Here is a 9,450-nt window from a genome sequence, read left to right as displayed (position 1 = left end):
TAGTAAGGTTTACGAAGTATTAAAGCTTCGGGATGAGTGAGTTATAGCACAGAAAAAGGATTTCGATTTAATGGTACGTCGGTACGTTAAACGAAACCTTTAAATATCAAACCAAGCAAGAGACGATCGATCAAGCCGAAAAAGATGCACAATTACCGACAATATGATATGTTAAGTCAATAAATGTCATGGTTTAAGTTTTTAAAGTTTTTAAATCGGTTTTATATAAATTTTATTTTTAAGCCGAAAAACGACCGTTTTAGCCTCGTTTTAAGCCGAATTAAGCGTTTAACCGAAAAACGAACTGAACCAGATTATCCACAACATTATCCGGATTACACAATCCGAATGTGTGGCCAAGGTTTGAGATGTGGGCTCCACCCCACACCATACATGGACCGATCGGTCCATTTGATGCACAAAAACATATCATTTTCTTTTTTTAACACTCCAACTCCACATTTCTCTCAACACTCTTCAATATTCATCCAAGAACCTTGGATTTATACCAAGAAAACATAAGGTAATTGCATAAATCTTGGTGTTAATTCCATAATCTTGAGTTGTTTGCAAGAGAATGAAGTTTCAAATGAAAAATGGGTGGAAACCCGAGATGAAACCGATTCTTGCATGATCAAGTGATATATACTAGTTATACAAGGGATCTTGGTCCAAGAAAGGAGTTACAAGAGTCAAAAAACGAATTTTTACGGTTAAAATCTTTGTTTTGATGTCTTAACCGAAACCATGAATAAAATGGCTTGATTGTGGGTATAACTTGCTTGGTGTGGTGTTATTGTGCTTGTAGGTGTTATATCTAGTTGCTAGCAAAGGCTAGAAAGCAAGATCTTTGCGATCTAAAGCTAGAAACACAAGGTAGTTCGGTTTTTCGTATGATTTGTGTGATTTGGATAGATTGTGGTAGACTTAGAGTTGGGTCATGAAATTTCACAGAGATGATCTACACATGAAAATATGTGATCTGTGAAAATTTGGTAATTTTTGGATAAAGGATGAATATTTGGTGAATTTAATGCTCGGTTTTGGCTAAAAATGGTGAAAAATAGCTAAACATCATGAAAAATTCTGGAAAATTTAGATAAGCTTTTTATAACATATAAAAGTCACACACAAAATTTCAGGTCCATTGGAGAAGTCTAAGTAGGCTTTTCGGTAAAACGAGTTCTAGGGTTTTCTAGCTCGGTTTTGGTGAAAATTGAATGAAAAATGAGTTTTTGGTTCTGGAAAAATTACTGGGAACTATGTGGATGGCAAGAGTCATCCCAGAAAAATTTGGGATTTTCCTAAGGTCGTTTGGTATTTTCGACATATTTGGTATTTAAATGACGTTTAAAAATAAATAAATAAATGTTAAATAAAAAATTAATTCTGGAAATATTTTTATAAAATTCCTTACTGTCAAAAACTGATTTGTGCAAAATTTCAATATCTGAGACTAAACGGATAATTAATTGTGCTAAATAGAACATAAAAACAAACTTTTAAATCTTAAAACGTGTAAACCGGCAAAGTTCGCCTAAGCGAGCTGACTGATGTATAAAAACTCTAAAAATGGACTATTTTCATGAAACTAAGTTAATCAAGTAAAAATAAATCATCCGAAAGTAATTCGGATGATTTGGGTAATTTTACCCGATTTAGCAGTTTCCGGTATATTAAAGACGGAAACGGGCCCCGCGGCCAAACGGGGTGTCTAAACCGAGCTCTAATTTCACCACTTTAATTAAAATATCAGTAACAACTTTTTTCGGGTCGTATGTGACCAAACTCATTTTTGGAAACATAAAGACGGTTAACCGTGCTAGGCACGCAAAACGAGAAAAACAAACTAATGGAAATTTTGACTAAAGAACTCTAAGTGATATCACAATCTAAGTCCTGAGAAGTGTTTCGGGGTTAACATTGTCCCCGGATCGTGTACGGTACTGGGTTAACAGTGTCCCCAGACGTACCGGTTAACACGAATTTAAGTTATATTAATAGAAATTGTGTAGTAACGACTTAGGGATCGTATTACAGATCCAGACCGGTAGCCGCGCACAGTATTACATCCTTACTCACGAAAAGGTGAGTTTCACGAGCCCCTTTTTATTGAACTGTTTTAAATATTTTCCCGGGGCGGAAAGCATGTTTTTATCAAAGTGTTTAAGTACATGCCGATCGCATGGAAATGAATGTATTTATATAATGTTTATTGTACGGGAATCGTACGGTAATATATTAATATGATAATTGTCTGAGTTGCTAATATTGTAAGGCCCGAAACAGTGTTCTGGGTTAACAGTGTCCCCAGAGGTTATTAAATGTATTTCTGGGTTAACAGTGTCCCCAGAGGTTATTAAATGTGTTTCTGGGTTAACAGTGTCCCCAGAGGTTATTAAATGTATTTCTGGGTTAACAGTGTCCCCAGGGGTTATTAAATGTATTTCTGGGTTAACAGTGTCCCCAGAGGTTATTAAATGTGTTTCTGGGTTAACAGTGTCCCCAGAGGTTATTAAATGTGTTTCTGGGTTAACAGAGGTTTCACTTGTAGGCTCAGCATAATTACATCGTTAATTTATGATTATTAAAATGATTTGTCATGGTTTATTTAAATTAGTGAAACTCACCAACTATTCGTAGTTGACCCGTTTCCTTTACATGCTTTCTAGGTACACCCAAATTGGAATGAGTGATACGTGCTTGATGATGTGTGCTATTTTGTGGAAGCTTAAGAGTCTATATTTTGTATTAAACATGTTAACGTACTATTGGTAAAACTTATGTGATAACGCCTAGTCGGTAACGAAACTCGGAACAATGTAATACGTTTAAATTATTGTAGTGGTGTTTTCTTTATAAGCAATGCTGTTGATATCAGATGTGTCTGTTGCATCCCGTTTACGTTTCCGCTGTGGTTATGGGGTGTTACAAATATCCTCGGAAACAAGAATATATTCCAACAACTCAAGATTTTCACCTTGCTCACAATAAAGAAGCAATGAAAGAAATGGAGGTGGAAGAAAAAAGAAAAGGAGACTATCAAAAAAGATAGCAAGATTAAGAAATTAGTCATTCATTGGAAGAAATAAAACCTTAGAAATTGTAGAAAGTATAACTGTAACAAACATGCACTCTTGTAACTATAATAAGATGAATAAAAGATATGTTTTAAATTATTCGAATATTTGACTTATCTTTTAAAATTTTGTTGTAGTATGTCAAGAGAAGAAATGCAAACTCTCACAATAGTCCTCCCAAGAAAACTGTAAATGAAGAAAATGTTGAAAATAAGGATAATGAAATTCCCGCTCAATATATAAAGGGAATTCAAAAGATGATTAAGGAAGCTATGAATGACATATCTACAGGTCAAAGTCAACCAAAATCTAACAGGAGAGGTCGAAGTAAGTCTGTTCCTTCGAGAAAGGAAGAAACTTATGATAGCTCTACAGCCAATAATAAACCAAGGAACAGGAAACGAAAGAGACGAAAAAAACTCAAAATCAGTGGATGTTCATTCAAAGACTTCAAGTAATATGGACCAAAGGAGTTTTATGGAGATAAGGGAGCCGTCACAACCGTGAGGTGGCTTGAGGAGATGGAAACAATAGTGATAACAAGTAAGTGTACTGATGAAGAGAAGATTTAGTATTCTGCCTTAATGTTTAAAGGAGAGGCGCGTGAATGGTGGAATGCTCTGTTGATGAGCAAAGGGAGAGAAGAGATGTATAACTTAAGTTGGGAAACATTCAAAGGTTTAATATTAAAGAAATTTTGCCCAACTCATGAAATTGATAGAATTCAAATGGAGTTATGGAATCACAAGGTTGTTGGCACAAATCTCAGGGAATATAATACTAAATTCCTAGAATACTGCCGACTGGTTCCACATCTAGTAACTCTGGAATATAACAAAGTTACTCGTTACATATATGGACTACCAAGAGAAATAAGAGATATGGTACGATCCAATATGCTAGTAACAGTTGATTCGGCTATGGAATTGGCCGGATACTTAATCAGTAGCATGATAAGGAATCAAGAAGAAGAAAAGAAGAATGATAAAGAAATTAAGAAACCAAAAGATTCTGGAAAGTTAGAGAAAGAAGAAAGTACTCCCAAGTCAGCATGTAAGACTTGTGGAAGAAAACATACTGGCAAGTGTCGACTAGAAAATTCAAATAATTGTGCATACTGCAAGAAAGCAGGACACACAATAGATGAATGTCGTAAGAAACTAGGAGTATGTTTTACATGTGGAGAAACGGTCACTTTAAGACTGAATGCCCGAAAAGAAAAGCTAGTCAAGAATAAAGAATGACAAGATCATATCAAAGAAACGAGAAGTTATGTAATCAAAGAAAGGGTATTTAAATCCCTAAGTTATAAATTAAATATTAGCATATAGATCGTGTTAATACACAAGAATGCTTATATTCGTTACCTCTAAAGAACAATCAAGAGGTTCACATATTGAAAAGTTCATCTGAACTTATAACAAAGAAAACGTTGAGAAAATTATCATCTAGGAGGATGATATATCAAACGTTAGAAAATATATATATGCAAGGACAATATATTATCGAAAGGAGCTCATACAAGAATATCTACCTAGTAAGGTTGATCAAAAAGTCAAAGAAAAAGAGCTCGAATATATTCAAGAAAATAGAATCGCTAAGTATAGCGCATGAAATTAAGTCAAAGGATACTATAGAGAACGTCATTGATCAAGATCAAGGATATAATGGATTCGATAAGACTGAATCTAAGCAACAAGTTAATGGAATAGATTCGACAGACTGAATCTAACAACAACAATATAGTGGAATAGATTCGACAGACTGAATCAAAATAACAATGTAGTTAACATCAGTAAATGTTTAGAATACATAACGGTAAGGTAAATAGTTAAACACAACTGATCACTGTGTTTATCAATTTAAAATTACTAAATGGCATTCTGAACCATTGACTAGTTACATCATTCAAGGATGTAAGTTAGCAATAAAATAAACAGCCATCCTGCATATAAGAACCAGATTAGATAGAATCTAATCAACATTTGAAAGGTAAGAACCATTCACACTTCAAACAACGAATCTCGAGGACGAGATTCATTCCAAGGTGGGGAGGATATAACATCCCCAAAATTTCGATCCAAATTTGACAACTTAGGAAAGTTGAAGGATTAAAAATAATATCAAACAAGACATGAGAAAATATTAATAAGGAAATATAAGAAAAATAAGGAAATAAAAATATTTCCTAAGTAAAGTTTACTAATATGAAAGAAATAAGGAAATTCCATCCCACATGGAAGGATGCAAGAAAGTGGAAGCATTCCACTAAGGTATAAATAAGGGAAATGGAATCCCATCCCACATGGAAAGTGGTAAATAAATGGAAGCTCTTTATAAGAAAGATATTTTCTATAGTAATATTCTTTTATGAATATCATGCACCAAGTAGTCCTAGCGGAGGGTGCGTAGCACCCGACGCGCACGCGCACGCGCTCGGGCTTGGGCGAGGACGAGGATGATGGCGATGGCGATGGCGACAGCGAAGGCGACGGCAAAGGGGCGTTGGGCACAATGTGTCGCTTTGATGGCGCACTTTGCACTTCGCACGCTCGCATTTCCGCGAGCAGCTTTAAGAGCCGCCTTAGTATTTTTGGACAACAAGAACTAGACCAGAAGGGACAAGCTACAAAAGATAAAGGACTAAAAACGAAAAATAATATCTAAGGACCCATCGCGGTACCCGATTAGTCCAAGAAGACGGCCATCTCGGTACGCGATGGGCCGTGATGACTCAGAGACACGTGTCACACTCCAGCGATACGTGGCAGCACACCATGACACGTGGCAGAACGTGTCAAACAACGTGGCGAAACGTGGCAAACGTGTCAGGCCACGTGGCACAGCCTCAGGAAAGTAACCCGTCGCGGTACGCGACGGTGTTGAAGAAGGGGTCCATCGCGGTACGCGATGGGACCCGAAAATTTCTATAAATAGGGGTACCGACGTTGCCTCGAAGTGCGTGTCACCCAAATAACCCGACATTCTGTCTCGAAGTACGTTCACGACCCGGCGACATCCGAACGTTGTCTCGATTTGCGTGCCAAGAAGGGTTGATCAAGAACGTCTCGATAAACGTGCATATAGAGTAGAAGTGCTGGTCGTATAAACTTAGGAATATCCAACTCCAAATACCCGTGCGAGGTAAGGGGTTCTACCTAAGTTATTATATTATTATAAATGGCTTAGAACATAGTCGGAGATACAGCTGAACCTTGATTACGATTAAGAATAATATAACTTTTCTTAAGCAAAGGTTATAGTTAAAATAATATTTCTTTATGATTAAGAAATATAATATTTAAGAAAGTAACGTTTCTTCTTGAAAAAGAAACTCAGTATAGACGTTTCTTCTTGAAGAAGAAACGTAGCATATGATTGATAAAGAAAGGAACTAGAGGTCCAAATGTTTTATAAATGATTTTATCAAGGTTAAAGCTATACAAAACAGACTAGAAGTCTGAAGCTAGATCGATGATCTAGTTATTTATACAAATGTTATTCTCGTACTATAGGTTCGAGGTAACAAAACAAGAAGAAGGAATCAAAAAACAGGAATCAGTAACAGAAACTGATTATAAACAGAAAAGGTGAATACGCCCCAAACCTTTTATAATGAGTCTGAATGTTTGCATAGGAGTTACGAATCCTTAAAAAGTTTGTGTACAATAATAAGAAACGGACACTCTGATTAAAAGTATACATGTATCTGGATCCAAACATACATGGTGACTCGGCATTTCCCCGAGGCCATGCATATCATCAACATGCCTCTGAAGGTCTACGAGACTGTTCGGAGAAATGATATTGTGTATATAATTAATTGTACATGGTACTTAGGGTAATTTGATCCCAATTTAGCTGGGTGCCTAATGAGTAGTCACAAAGGTATTATTTTTGGTTTCACAAAGGTATTGAAAAGAGATTTTAAAGTCAGCGTTATTCACCAGCTTTGTGCTGACGTATTTTCCCCATGTTACAGGGAAACAAGAAAGGTTAGACAAGCAAGAGGAAATAGAAGATTGGAGTTATAGTCATTAGATGCTATCTGATGGCTCAGATACTTTATTTGAAAATATTATAAAAGAGTTATGTTTTATAAAAAAGTTATTTGAAATATCAAATGGGTATTTGAACCTGAGAGTTTAATAAGTTTTTGATATAATAATATTTTATTAAAGACTTCCGCTCAAATAAAACCCGCAACTCTGATGTATTTACAAAATAGGTACCAACTATTGGTCACACGCCTAGGCCCTAAGTAGAGGGTGTGACAGACAAGAACAAGAACATTCCAAGTTCTAATCACATACTGTGTGAACCTCATGAATTTGAGGATGTGTATGGTTCGCACACAAATAAGATGAAACAAGATGTTCAAACTAAACCAGTGAAGGCTAAGAAACCAGAAAAACCCAAAATTTCTGATGAGGATTTGTTGCGTTTCATAAATCCTAATGTATCTAAGTCGTCATCTGCTCGTGTGTTTAAGTTAAAAGGGATGGACACAATGTTCACTGAGAAAGACATTCCAATAAGTATCATTAAACCTGAACTGATTGAGAGTATATTTCACAATGAAACTTCCAAGGTTCGTGAACTTGAACGTCAGTATGCTCATGCGAAAACATCAGCTTCATCTGACACATTGACTAAAGCAAAACAAGTTTTAAAAAAAGATAAGAGAATTAACTTTGTGAAATCAACTAGGACAGATACGTTGAAAAGTTTTTCGAAATGTTCTAATTTAGATTTTTACTTGAAAAAGAAATCTGAATTATCTGATGATTTTGCTAAGAGCAAGACTAAAAATGTGAGTCATCAGTCATCGTCTGTGTCACATGTTCCAACAAATTTTCAACATCATCATGTTGACATGCGAAGTTGTTTTCTGTGCAGTCAACAAGGTCATGTAGTAAGGAATTGTGGCCAGAAGAATTATCAGAATCTTCATCCTTTTATCAAGGACCACTCCAAACCGGTTCCTTTGGTAAAGGAGATTCTAAAATGACCTGTGTCGTATGCTGATGATACTCATATTATGTTTTCGAATGTACATCCTCGAAAAGTTGTTCATGTGAATGAAACTCATGGTTCCGTTAAACCTAAGTTTATTCCTACTGAACCATTATGCAAAAATGTTAATACAAATGTGGTTCAAGCTGCGTATCTAAGACGAAAGTCTAAGAAACCTGTAACTTATTCTCAAGTTGCTAAACAACAATTAAATGCAAAAAAAGTTAACTTTTCTCTAGGAAACCAAAAGGTGCCCAAGACCGAGGCCTGGGCTGCCTTTTTGAACTAATCATTTTCTTTTGTGTGTAGGGTACATCCAAGACCATTTCTGGTGAAAAATGGATTATGGATAGTGGATGTTCTCGTCATATTACTGGGAATCTCAACCTCTTAACAAATGTGAGAAATATTCAAGGGGGTTATGTGGCGTTTGCTGGGAATTCTGGGGGTATGATTACACAAGAAGGTGATGTGTCAAATGGGAAGATTACTTTTGAGAAGGTTAATTATTGTGATAAAGTGGATCGTAACTTATTGAGTGTGTCGCAAATCTGTGATAAGCAATACACGACAGTATTTATGGATAAAGAATGTCTGATTTTGAAACCGGGTTATGTGATTCCCGAGGACATGGTTGTCATGCGATTACCTCGATCAAATGATATTTATGTCTTAAATATGAATTCTAAAGTACTACATCGATCGAAACGTGTTTTGTCTCGAAAGCGACCGAGAAAGACTGACTTCTTTGGAATCGAAGAATGGGTCACATATATGTTCGAAAGATGAACTATTTAATGGCAAACGATCTGGTAGTGGGGGTGTCGTTAAAGAATTTTAAGTTATCTGATCACTGTATTGCTTGCAAAAAGGGCAAACAGAAGAAGAAATCGCACCCATCTAAGTTATTAAATTCTATTGATACTCCACTTGAACGACTTTATATGGATTTATTCGGTCCAGTGAATCGTGCAAGTATCTCTGGAGACTGGTATTTCCTAGTTGTTACAGATGATTATTCACGATATTCATGGGTCTTGTTTATAAGTTCAAAAGATCAAACACCGGGTCTTGTTCAAAATCCAATTACAAAGATCGAATCACTTTACAAACTGAAAGTAAGGAGAATTCGAAGTGACAATGGTACTGAATTTAAAAATACTGTATTGGATTTCTTTTGTATCCAAAAGGGAATTCATCGAGAATACAGTGCCCCATATGTACCACAACAGAACGGTGTAGCTGAAAGAAAGAATAGAACATTGATTGAAGCTGCTAGAACAATGCTTGCTGATTCAAAGCTTCCTGTCCAGTTTTGGAATGAAGCGGTGAATACTGCTTGTTATACACTCAA

The sequence above is a fragment of the Bidens hawaiensis genome, unplaced genomic scaffold (genome assembly GCF_021521415.1).
Source record: "Bidens hawaiensis isolate Kalapana, Puna unplaced genomic scaffold, B.hawaiensis_p1.1 tig00001717_1, whole genome shotgun sequence".
Taxonomy (NCBI): domain Eukaryota; kingdom Viridiplantae; phylum Streptophyta; class Magnoliopsida; order Asterales; family Asteraceae; genus Bidens; species Bidens hawaiensis.
The sequence above is the reverse complement of the archived record's forward strand: the minus strand, read 5'-3'. Positions refer to the sequence as shown.